We start from the raw sequence: 12,934 nt of genomic DNA on the forward strand, positions 1-12,934 counted from the left end.
GACCACTTCCCCGCTGCTGTCCTCCACTGAGATCATGGGCTTTCTTCTTATTTCCTTAGCTTAACCGCCTCTGTGACTCCGAGGCAATGCGCCGGCTTTCGGATCCTACAGGTGGCGGGTTCGAATCCCGATTGAGATGCCCGCAATATGAGGAGAATGCCGGACAAGGCGCCGTGAAACCGAGATTTCTGTGGCGCTTTAAAAGATTTCCAGGTGGTCGAAATTAGTTTGTGTTGTACACGTTTCATCGAAGACGAAAGGATTCCCCGTGAATCTTAAAACAAGTTCCCGTTACCACTTCGAGTGGTTGGAAAGGAACGCGTTCCCGTTGGTTTGTAAGATTGGAACGTGTCGTTACTTTAAGGTTACTTTTGCGTAACTCAATAAAATATTCTGGATAGTCCATACATAAAATAAAGCGAGTGAGTGAAAATATTCACGTCGAACTGCGTGTCGTGTCGCTACTTATATATATATATATATATATATAATTTTTTTTTTCAAGTATTTCTCGGGCATTTCCCTTTCCCTGGAAGTCGTAGCAGCGCGTTACAAGAACGTTGTTCCTTGGAACGCCGTTCCGTACAGCACTGCAATTTATCCGTAGTCGTTCGCATGGGCCGTACGCTAGATGGCCACTCAAGCACCCCCAATTTAACTTCTACTTCCGTAGTTTTCTTATTGATTTGGTGTAGTTTCCAGGTTAAAATTGAAAAGAGTGCTTATATGCAGTTCGACATGCAGGTACAAAGCGTCGATCAGTCGGCTTTTGACAAACTGCAAGTGCCACAGGTTCTTCGACTGCTTATTAAATGAAGGTGCGGTAGTACTCAGTTCGATCTACTACTACGCCAAGAAGGTTGGGGGGGGGGGGGGGGGGGGGGCGTGCTTGCGTGCCTGCTATGGGGTCAGACCAACAGCTGGGATCCGTTGTTGACACTCTCCCACGGCCTTGCTGCGGCGTGGTCAACCCCAACACGAGCAAGTAACGATCGCGTATATACGTCTGCCGTATGAAGCTATCACTTCAAAAAATGTTTTGTAGTCTAACGTTGCGCGGGGCAGTCGTGCTTTAAATTGCGTTTCATCATTCCTGTCTACGTGCTGACCGACGTACCGAAGTACAAATCAAGAGTCAGGTCTGTCCTTGAAGACCTCTCTGTGATACAGGCTGCCGGAGACATGCAGCGCGAGGTAGACAGTTGGCGAAACACTGCCGCACTTTATAGCAAGAAAGTGGCGTTTCGGAAAATGCAGGGTGAACACGCCACAAACTCTTTTTTTTTTTCATTTCATTTCTTTAAGTAACTTTTTTGCAACCTTGAATTTGAAACTTTTAGAAAATCACTTATAACTTTTGAATAAGATAAGGGCTAGTCCTCTAACTTGGGCATCTGGTTCAGAACACTAGCGCTGCATTTGTACGGAGAATGAGCGTTCGGCGTTGCCTAGTTTTTGCGGGAAAAAGCACTCTAGATGTGTTTGTCTTTCGGGCGCTGAACATGGGCCGTTGTCCTCTCCTTACAGCGCACACGCTGTTCTTACAGCGCGCGTGTCGCTGGATGAGGCGTTAATTTGGACGTGCCGCAGTCTTCACATTGCCTCGCTAGAAGATGGAGCTGGCCGAAGCGATAGCTAGATGCACAAGCGGTGAAGTTCTGAGTGGGAACTGGTTCGACGTTCTACAGACACACCGGAATATGGACTTCGTTGAAGCCAATTAATCTACATCGGATTTGGACGTAGTTTGCATTGAAGCACCGCGAAAGCTCTACCCATTTTAGCGGCTTTAAAGATCAATAGCGTGCCAGACGGTGTTCGTGTCGTCATCGTATCATTTCTACAAACCCGTCTCCCGAATCGTACACGAGGTGCGTGAACCTGTCCTTGTTTTAAGTCGAACTGCGCACATTACGTGAACAGTACACGATTATAAGCTTTCAGGTCTCCATCCAGTGCTCTCAAAGCGAGGGCATCGGAATGATCGTTCGACCTAAACGCCCGGAGACCAAATAACAGACCTATTACGATTCCCGCAGGTTCACTGGGCACTCCGAGCCCGCTGAGCGAACTCTAAAAGGAATAAGGAAAGAAACAAGAGACAAGGTTCAAAGTTCACGACAGGAGCATAAAGACCAGGGGGGCTGCCGTCCCGAGTTGCATTTTTGGGCGTCACCCTCGTTTGAGAGGCGCTGGTTTTTCCCCGCACCCCCCACCCAATTCTCTTTCTCTCTCCGAAACATACACTCTGTCGGCTTATCTGTTGTAACCCCGACTTTTAAAAGAAAGCCGCATATTCTAAAGCTGTTTCGAGTAGGTCGTCAAGCATACCAAGACTTGACTTGCTTACCTTCCTGAACAACCATGGTCTTTCTCTATCAGTGACTCTCTCCCTCTGGCTCTCCGGCTTGTATTTTTCAGGGGGGGGGGGGGGGGGGGGGGGTTCGGTTTGCTTTTTGCTTTACTTTTTTTCTGCTTGCGATAAACTCCAGCGGACGCTGCGAGCCATCGAACCCAACCCAACGCTGCATGAGTGTCAGTCACGTGACTTTGAGTAGGGGCGTTCGAAGGCGCGAAGTCCCGTGTTTCGTTCGCAGCTCTGGATTGGCCTAGATGACTCGTAGCGTCCACTGCGGTCCATCGTGAAGTGGAACTGAGTGTGCGCCCCCCGATACTTCTTTTTTTCGCTGTTTGGAACGACCTGTTTGTAGGCAAGGCGTATATGTTGCTAGGTAATGTGTGTGTATACCTGCTCGGGCCGGGAATGCTCCCCCCATACCTGATGGTTGTTGTTAACATTTTTTGCTTCCTCGCCGCCGTTTGCTTACGACGCTAAGCGGCGGGGGGAGAAGATGCTGTTTTGTTTTTTTATTGCCGTTATTTCGGCGCCGTCGTCTTGCGGCTGAATGTTTTGTGGGGCGCATCCGCGTCACCTGTGGCGTTTTGGTGCGATAAAGTGATCGCCGTTTCGGATCACGTGATTGAGATTGCCCTCGAATTGTTTGCTTTGAGAGAACGCAGAGAGCGGTTGTTTTTAGGTTTCGATGCGACCTTCGGCTTGTGCCTGGCTCGCCTGAAAGCAAACAGATCCTTGTTTTATTTTGTATCTGCTCGGCTCTTTAGGTTCTTGCGTATACGTCTCGGGCGAAGGTGAGATCGAGGAGAAGGACGCACCGTCGCTTTGTTAAGAAGTGAGTTGATATGGCTTCGCGAGAAAAATGCCTGTAATAAAATGATGCGTATGTCTAGACAGCGGGAAGTCAGCCCTAATGGATGTCTGGTGTCTCCGCTGCGGATGTAAAATTGTGCCAGTGCTGTACGACTGCTAACATAGTGTCTTCAGGAAGCATCAGGCAGTAGGGATGCACGACCGCACACCCCATGTTCATTTATATCGTAACGGGCAGGGGTTAACATTAAATCGAAGATAAAAAATTAAAGCCGTTTACAACTCCCTGTAACGCCTAATTAGAGCGCAGCTCTTGAGGAGGAGGGAAGGGTACTCAGGGTCACGTGTTCTCGGGGGGGTCACGTGACCTGGGGGTCACGTGACCTTGGGGGGTCCGTGACTTTGGGGGGTCACGTGACCTCGGGGGGCTCACGTGACCTCACGGTTACGTGAGGTCACGTGAGCTTTGAACCGGCTTGAGGGACGCCGACGCCGCTCAAGCCGGAAATGGGCGCCTAAGAGCTGCGCTCTAAAAAATACTTTGGAAATACAGGAGACACTTCTCATTTGTATTAAAGTAAACCCCTCCTTGGTGGAGGGGTTTACTTGGTGACCGAGCCTCTCCCCTCACCCCCTCCCCTCAGCGCCAGACCACCTGACCAGGCGACGCCTCGGAATGCGGTCAACACCCCCTAGACAGCTTTAAAGCCTGCGCGCTACGTCACATGACGTCACGTCCGGGGGTCCCGCACGGGCGCTGATTGGATGCGAATGCCGTGTCAACGTTTGCCGTGGGGCTCGTTTTCTATCATAGTCCCACGCGAACGCTGACGCGGCACTCGCATCGAATCAGCGCCCGTGTGGGACCCCCGGACGTGACGGCATGTGACGTAACGCCCAGGCTTTAAAGCTGTCTAGGGGGTCTTGATGCGGTGCGGGTGACGGAGTCGCGGATGCAAAGACGGTACCGCTTCTGTCGTTACGTGTGTTTCCGCAGTTCTTCGTTGTCGTTTTCCATGTATTCCCGGGCAGTGTCCTGTATTCCTTCTAGTAAAGTACTTGATATCTGTCCTGCAGCCCGCTAGAAAAGAGCTGTGCAGCGATTTTAACGTTGAAAGAATTGGCGTCTTCTACTTTTGACATTGCGCATCTTGTCACAAAGGACAGAAAACACATCTCCTTCCTTCGAAATGTTGCCCTTCCGTCTCGTAGTCGCGAGGCAGAAGTTAGAATATTTCCCCACCTGCAGCCGCGAGCGGCGGCCATGAGAACCAGGCGGCGTGACGTCAATGGGGGACTTGTAAAAAGAATAGCAAGTGTGCAACTACCTGCTCGATACAAAGGGTAATTTTTTTTTTATAAATATTGTCGTTCCAACATAAATATAAATGCGTCAAAAACCTGATATCTTCGACAAAAAAATTATTATACGGAGTTTTTCTAGCGTCATGTATCCGAGGTCAACAAAACCGTCAGCTCTATCTGCTGCCGCCAGGAGCCGCCAGGAGCCGCCAGGAGCCGCCAGGAGCCGGACGGCCGGACCCGGACGAGCACGTTGGCATGTTCCTCCTTTCGCCATGTTAATCGCGCGGCGCAGGCACCTGGTCGCGAGCTGGTGAGTTCTTGCTGCTCACTGGGGGCGCTAGAGACAGAGGTTTCACCATGGCTCTGAACTTCACCGGATCCCCTCGCATCCTCTTTTCACGTCACAGCGCGCGTGACTCGGAAGATGGTGAAGGCGTTGACAGGCGCCAAAAGCCTCAATCTTTGGCGTTATTTTTAAGTAGAAAGTAGGACATGCAGGCAAAAGCGATTTTTTTTTTTTTACTTCAGAAGGTTCGAGACATTAACTCCCACTATTATTTAAGCAAATCACTGCAACGGTTGCACAGTGTCTGTCTCTCATTCCCTTGTCGCTACTTTTGTAAGTTGCTTTGTAAGGAAGCCGACATTTTCGGTTTTCAACGGGTTTCCTCAGATTTTGCTGTTTCTTGTGTAACGATTCTTTAGTATTAGCTCATAATTATTCGAGAAAATATAATATTGGAAGATAAAATAATCGTGACAAAAACGAATGCCAAGCTAAACAGAAAGAGAAAAATCAAATTTTTACAACTGAACCCTTACAGACCACCATAAGAACACGAAAGACAATCTCCTCTCCTACTTCTAAAACTCTTGCGAACATTAGAGTGGTGGAAAGAGTGTTTTTGACTTTTTCTCTTTCTGGTATGCTTGGCCTTAGTTGTTACCTAGGTGCCTATTTACCGCAATATCCCTAGAGATGCACAACCCCCGAAAGATAACCCACCCCTATTTTTACCTTGTGTTTTTTTTTTTTTAACACCGAAAGATAGCCTATTCCTAGCAATCGTAGTGTTCGGATCAATGATGACCTCGGCGTAAATGCGACTATGTAGCTATGACCAGCTATTAAGTGGAAAGTACAGACACCCTTGCTTCACTGTCTCTCGCCGCGATAACAAGTTTGGCAGGTAAACATAATCTAAAGATAGCGTGTGTGTGTGTGTTTTTTTGTGTTTTTTTTTCGGTTTTCAGCTTTTTCCGGCTGTACCCCACAAGCTAGCCCGTTCCTTATTTTCATCCGATCTACTCTCGATTTTAGTTGGGCTATCTCGTAATATTACGGTAAGTAGTTTTTGGAAAGTAAATCCTTGAGCCGTGTTTGAGAAGACCTTTTTGTGCGCGCGTCGTTTTTACCCGCAGTTTCGGGGTTTCTGTCATCATTAATATTCACCAGGTCGTTTGCGCCCTTTCATTCCGTTCGTAAAATAACCCTTCTTCGTTGCCATTGTCTTGGTCATTATTATACTGTGATACCTGGGTGTGCCCGTCTGTCTGTCCGCCCAATTATATTCCTGACAAATTTCAAAGATCCTACAACAAAGTTATTTTATTTTGTTCACATTTAGCTAATATCTATAGTTTGAATATATAAGCATATCTTTCATTTTTATATTGTTAGAGCTGTAGGCAATACTGTTCCTAACTTTGGTGCGTATTTCTTTCTCTCTTCTTCACCACATTCTTCTTGTCGGAAAAATATATGCATCGATTTTCAGTGTTAACGAAGCAAATCGATACTAGTTAATTAATGAAGCACCGAAACACGTGAAGAAATAATATACGTTGAAAAGATTTTTGTATATTATGTAAAGACTAGATATCACTAAATGCGCTGTTTTTCAATTGCTCTGGTCAATTTATTCTCCTGAAACATATTTTTATCGATATTTCCATTTCGCTTATACCTTGCAGCGACGTGTTTATGTAATCACTAAACTTCGTGGTGTACATTAACATTTAAGATTATAGGATTAGCATTTTTACCCCTAAATGTCCCTCACGTCTTAAAGGAAATGCCAAGATGCATGATTTTTATGATCTACGTGAAACAAGTAATGTATCTCACATTGGGTTTATGTTACAACTTGAGCAAGTTGAGTTGGGATACATTTTCGGGACTGATTCCCTTCAAAACGATCGATATCGTGCTTGGGGCAACCTCGGAACAATCCTGTTGTTTTAGGCGGACTTAGCATCGCCCAATACATTTCGTAATTATTTGACAAAATTTGTTTTCCATCGAGCCAGTGAGGATTTGAATTTGAACGTTCGCTTTGAAGCTGGAGACGGAATGTCGATTTTCTTTTCTAAGATTGTCTCATTAAATTTAACTGTGCGACGGCGCCGGTGTTTCGTCACACTCTGGAAACCACACAGAAAATTGAGTTCTGGAACGTTTTTACGGAGTCTCCTTGTCTTCATTCTGATTTTCGTCTTCTACTGCTTCGAGCGATGCCTACCAATAATTGATTTCCCAAGAGTGAAACTCCAGTTCACTCCGCTATTTAGACGCTGCCATTTTAAGAATTTTTTGTTTTGTCTTGTTACTTGAAATTGGGTTCTATTACGTTCTTTCGAAATAAATGGCGCGATATTGTGAAACAGGTTTGTCCATTCTCGTCGCAGCGTAATCATGAAGACGAAGTTTGACGGGCGTTCTTAACTAGTTTTTATTATGGTCAACGCAGGGCGATTCAACACAAAGAGAACAACCTACATAATAGCCAGTCTTTATTTTTTTTTAATTTTTATTGCTATGATTGATGCTCGAGTGTGGTAACCATGGCCTTCTCTATGCTCACAAAGCCTGGCAGTTCGATGACGGAGCCGTAGAGTGTCCGGTCGCAGATTTGGAGCGCGAGGGTCTGGTAGCACAGAGGATCAAAGAGCCAGTTTTCGGGGAACCTGGACGTCAGCGCACAGCTTTTGCAGCGGCGAGGACCCGAAACACACTTGTTCGCTCGGGAGAAGTGGGTTTCGGCGCCTCGCTGCGGCGAGACGCCGAAACACGCTTCTCCCGAGCGAACAAGCGTGTTTCGGCGTCCCGCCGCAGCGGGGCGCCGGTCACGTGGCTCTCCTCTCCTCCGTTGTCTGCCGCTCCACCTTTTCCATTTCGGCGGCCGCTTTTCGTGGCGATCTGCCGAGCTTTGTCAGTATATAGGGGGTTATGGCACTCCGGAACTTGGAACGCGTGGAGCGAAAGCTCGCGTTCGGAACCCAGGAATCCCCTGCCCGTTTACATCTGGGTCAACATCGTACCGGCGTGCAGTCGTGTATCCCTGCTGCGTGTTGCACCTTAAGGACCCCAGGCTAGCTAGCAGTGCTACTGCACTGGTACGATTGGTCATCTACAGCGGAAGCACCAGACACCGATTGGGGCTGACTAGCTTTCCGTTGTCTAAATATACTTACAACGCAGTGACGTTTTTTTATTAATTAAGTAGATTTCGCATGATGGTGCCCGAGATCAGCACGAAGATTTTGCTGAAAGGGGTCGAGTGCGCCTCAGATCACCTACACCTGCCAATTTTGATAGTAAGGCCACGGTCCCACTGATTCTGGCACTTTAGGTGATCCTTGGCCGCCCGCTACTCGTCTCATTCTTAATAGTTTCTTAAACCAGTGGTTTTACTTTAAAGATAATTTTCTTTCCATTGATATAGCTGTTTATGTTCAAGTTTGTAGATAATTATAGCGTCTCCAATAGGGAGACGCGAACACTCACTTGCTCCGCTTGTTCCCATTTTGTGAAGAGACCATTAAAGGGAACTGGATTTTTAGTATGTTTGTTAAAACGATATGAAAGCAGAGTGGACGATGACTTCTTTAGTGTTTTGTTTTGTACAAGTTGATCAAATATTGATCAACAGTTTTAAATTTGAGCTGGAATACATCTGCTACACATGTAGTTCTTGGCATTTTTTATATATATATATCCACCAAAAATTTTTATACGCAGTTGTAATGCTGCTGATCATATATTTAGTTTCAAACTTAAGTGCAAGGTGATGGCATTTCCTATTTTGCTGAACTGATCATGGGACTACACAAAAGTATTTCTTAATGTTTGAAACTTTGGAGGTATTTAAAGAAGCGGACGACGGCAATGTGTTTTTTTTTTTATTTCATAATTATTAATACTTTCGTAACCTATAAAACTTTAGTGTTTTTGACGCACCCGTTTTATAAACACAATATTGATTTAATTGCATCTAATAAAGCGGCTTGTAATATATATATGTATACACAAATATATATATATATCAGTGTGTCGAACCGAAAAAAATACGGGTTCGGTTACGGTTCAGGTTCAGGTAAATTTATTTTGTTCCGGTTCAGTTCCGGTTCGATTAATTCGATCCGCGAACCGGTTCGCGAACCGGTTCGGGGCGCTGATCCGGTTCGCGAACCGGTTCGGAAATTATAAATGACAAATTGCAACATCAAAATAAATTACAAATAAAACATCTGAAATCAGCACATACGAAACGGGATACATCGTAGTGTAAGGCTCAGGGATTTCTACCAGGAATGGTTTCTTTATGTGCACTCAAAGGTTACCTCACCGACGTTTACGCATTCGGACTTCATCCAATTGGGTCCGACGCAGTAGCTGTAAAATCCGCGACCTCCTTACAAACCCACTTACAAGTAGAACTCGCTAACTATCCCGCCACCTCGGCGTGTAAGCAATTGAAGGAACAGTGGGGAGAAAATACAGCTTTCTTTATTTGAACTAGCCTTCGTTAACTCAAATTAGATCCTTAAAGAAGTTTTCATTAAACAAGATACGGAATATGAAAAACACTTCACCGAACGCAACGCCAGAAGGACGTAATAGGATAAATATTAAAATAGAAGAGTTCGCTGTCTCACAAATATGTTAGCTTCTAAGTGCCTATACGAAACCGGATGCATTATTATCAAACTCCACAGCCTTTTCTTTTCTCATTCCGATTAAAGCAAGCTTCAAGAACTCGCACGTTCTAGAAACGTGTTATGAAATGAGCACACAGCAGCATTTAGGATTTACGAGATTGTAGAAAAATGAAATCCCGTGACGCGATTTTTGTTTTTTGTTTTTTGCACAGCCTTTTAATTTTCTTTTTTCCGTGCAAGCCGCGACCAGCGCAATACTGGTTCCTATGTCAAGATTCATGGATGCAGCGTTTATATTTTTAAGACTGAGTGGAGAAGAAAAATATGTAAGCGAGGTGTGTGTCAGTTGACGGCATTTAAAACACAAATGGCATTGATAGCACATTCATTGTCAACAGCGCGTGGCCGAACCGTTTTGTCATGAGCCGGTAACCGTTATTTTTTTTCCGGTTCAGTTCCGGTTCGGGTTCATCGCGATAACAATATAACGGGTTCGGGTTCAGTTCCAGAAAAAATACCGCTTCGGTTCCGGTTTTCGGTTCGGTTCGGTTCCGATTCGACACCCTGATATATATATATATATATATATATCAGAGGGGGAACGGCTGCGCCATTTGCGCCATTTTGCGCCAGGCGCATTTGTCTGCGCCATCCTGCGCCATGTTGCGGAAACTGCGCCACAACCAATTCCTCGCGCCATTATGCAGCAAATCGCAAAACGTGCGCCAAAAAAATTGTATTTTGTCTTCGTTTCGGTTTCTATCGACTCGGTTGGCAAGAATGAGCGCGTTTAGCTTGGTCGGCCTTGCAACCCTTTGTTCTGTTTATTCTCCCTGTGTATCTCGAGTCGGAAGAGCGCGAAAAAATTTGGGGGTCGGATTCCTAGCGCTACAGCACCTGCGACTGGATTGTTCTTCTTCAACCATCAAGTAAGTCGGCAGAGGTAAGGTCTAGTCGTTCAGCGTCAGATCGCCTGAGGCTCTGCGGCCGGGGATCTGGACGTCAGTCAGTTGAAAATAAATGAGCAAAATATTCCTTTTAGTACTTCATCGTTAGAAGTTGAAACCGCATTCCCGCAAGATAATTGCGATTTGATAGAACTGAAACGCGGCCCGATCCGGAACCTTGCTGGCCAGCAGCTCTCACGCGAGCGGTAGATCTGCTCGGCGTACTTTAACCTTGCTCCTGCTTATCGCTTCGAATACGATAACTCCGTAATCGTAGTCTGCTGCTTCAATATTGAGTTGCACAATAAGATAAACTCGAAATTTGTTGCCCTATTCCTCCACGCAACTGCACGTCCGTTGCTTGCGCACGTCACGTGGTTCGCGCATATGATTACTATTTTGAGCACGTGTGGGTTGTGCGATAAGCAGTGCTTGTTTGCATTTTGAGCAGCTGTAAGCCACTCAGAAAATATCAAGGATACTATCTTCAGAAACATATGGTACTTGCCTTTTGGTTCTCATTAAGGCTCACAAAGTTTCAAGTTTTCGCATCTGTTACACTGTTATCCCATCTACCTAAGGTCCCTAACCACTCATGTTCATCTGTGCTGCTAAGCACAATTGAAATTGCTCCCGTGCTTGTCTAAGACACAATCTGAAGTGCAATGAAAACTGATCTGGGCTGCTCGTAGCCTGCTCCAGAACGTAGTTTTAGCTGCTCCCAACCTGCTCCAAGACAGCTGTTTCAGCTGCTCCCGTGGCTGCTCCCAGGTATATTTCATGAGTTCCACCCCTGTATATATATATATATATATATATATATATATATATATATATATATATATATATATATACAGGGTGTTTCACGTAAGGTGGACAAATTCGATATTACGAAAACTACGCGTCGCAGCAAAAAACGGATTTTGTCGTTTTGGTGCTGGGCCAGGGGCCTATTCAGAAAAATTATTAAAGTCCGGGTTAATGAGACTGTAAATTATTTTTGCGTAATTAGCTTTTTTTAATAGTTTCTTTAAAGGCATGGTTTCAGTTAGAAAATTGCTCAGTATCCTTTGAAAAACACTAAATCAACAAATTGCTGAACGAAAGAAGGCACGCGCAGCATTTTACGGCTTTCTAAAAAAACGCACAAATTCGACAGGTTTTTAAGTTTCGGTTTGCAATCGGAGTGCATTTCGGCCCCGACGGCACTGCGCCCCGTGGAGAAATATTGCAACCAGCCTCTGCTGCGTTAAGCGAGGACAGCGCAGCAGAGGTTGGTTACACTATTTCAACACGGGGCGCGGTGCCGTCGGGGCCGAGATGCGCTCCGATTGCAAATTGAAACTGAAAAACCCGTGAATATGTGCGGTTTTTCAGAAAGCCGTAAAATGCTGCGCGTGCCTTCTATCGTTCTGCAATTTGTTGATCTAGTGTTTTTTTATGATGCTGAGCAATTGAGGGACACAAGCCTTTCTTTTTTTTTTCTTTTTTTTTTTTTTTTTGTTGCGGCGCGTAGTTTGCGCAATATCTAATTTGTCCACCTTTCGTGAAACACCCTGTTTAATAATATATACAAGTTCTGAAAGCTACACAAATGCGGTCTGCGCAAGTGAGTTATGCGGCCAGGCGGACATTATGTTCGAGAGAAAATGCAACTAAAATATGAATAATTAACAAAAGTTCAGTACTTATTTTCTTAATTCTATGTTTTATGGCACGTGTACATTTCGAAGAAATGGATGCAGTCAATGCTGAAGCCCAACGCAATTCCTTTTTTTAATCCTGAATCGAGCGCGCAGTTCGAGTTATTAAGGGTCAATTTCTATCTGGAAATCTGTCGATACCGAAACCAAACGCGCGATGCCCGTCTGAAGGACAACCCTCGTTTGACGCCGGAGGCTCACGTGCTCATGACGAAATTTGCGTCACTTGCGTCACCGCGAGCCGGAGCTGTTGCGGTCGGTATTAAGCGCGAAACACATGTACGACGAAACCGTCCGATCCGACGTCCGACCACGCAATACGACGGTCGGAGGCGAGGGTTTTCAACGCTCTCCGATGCTACGAACACCCTCTCCCCCCCAGGGTCATTCCGACAGTCCGCACGTCGGATCGGAAGGTTTCGTCGTACATGTGTTTCCCGCTTTATGTGGGTGGCGAACTAAAGCGATAAGTTACTTCAGCTGCCGCGACAAGTTGCCTTGCTCTGCTGCACGACATAATTGAAGAAACGTATTAATCATAAATGCTAATCAGGTTAAAAAAAACACCTGAACATGAAGTAGTTGTAAGGGTTCTGGGAAAGACGGCTGGTTTCTCGATCGGCCGGGCGACGGTCGTCTTGTCCGGCGGCGTGTATGATGCTCCGTCCCCGGTCGTTTTGTGTAGTTTTATTTTTCTAACGGGAGACCGCGTGGGCCTTTGTGCCGACGCGGCCCCCCCTGGAGAGCGTCTTCCTGTGTCTCCCCCTTCGGGATGACCCCTCGGGAAGAGATGTTGTTTTTTATTTTGAATCTGGAGGCTTGCGCATTCTACGGGGCTTCTTGGGTTTCAACCTGGGGGTTCCGGAGAG

The sequence above is a fragment of the Ixodes scapularis genome, unplaced genomic scaffold, assembly GCF_016920785.2.
Source record: "Ixodes scapularis isolate PalLabHiFi unplaced genomic scaffold, ASM1692078v2 PGA_scaffold13__105_contigs__length_92229423, whole genome shotgun sequence".
Classification (NCBI taxonomy): domain Eukaryota; kingdom Metazoa; phylum Arthropoda; class Arachnida; order Ixodida; family Ixodidae; genus Ixodes; species Ixodes scapularis.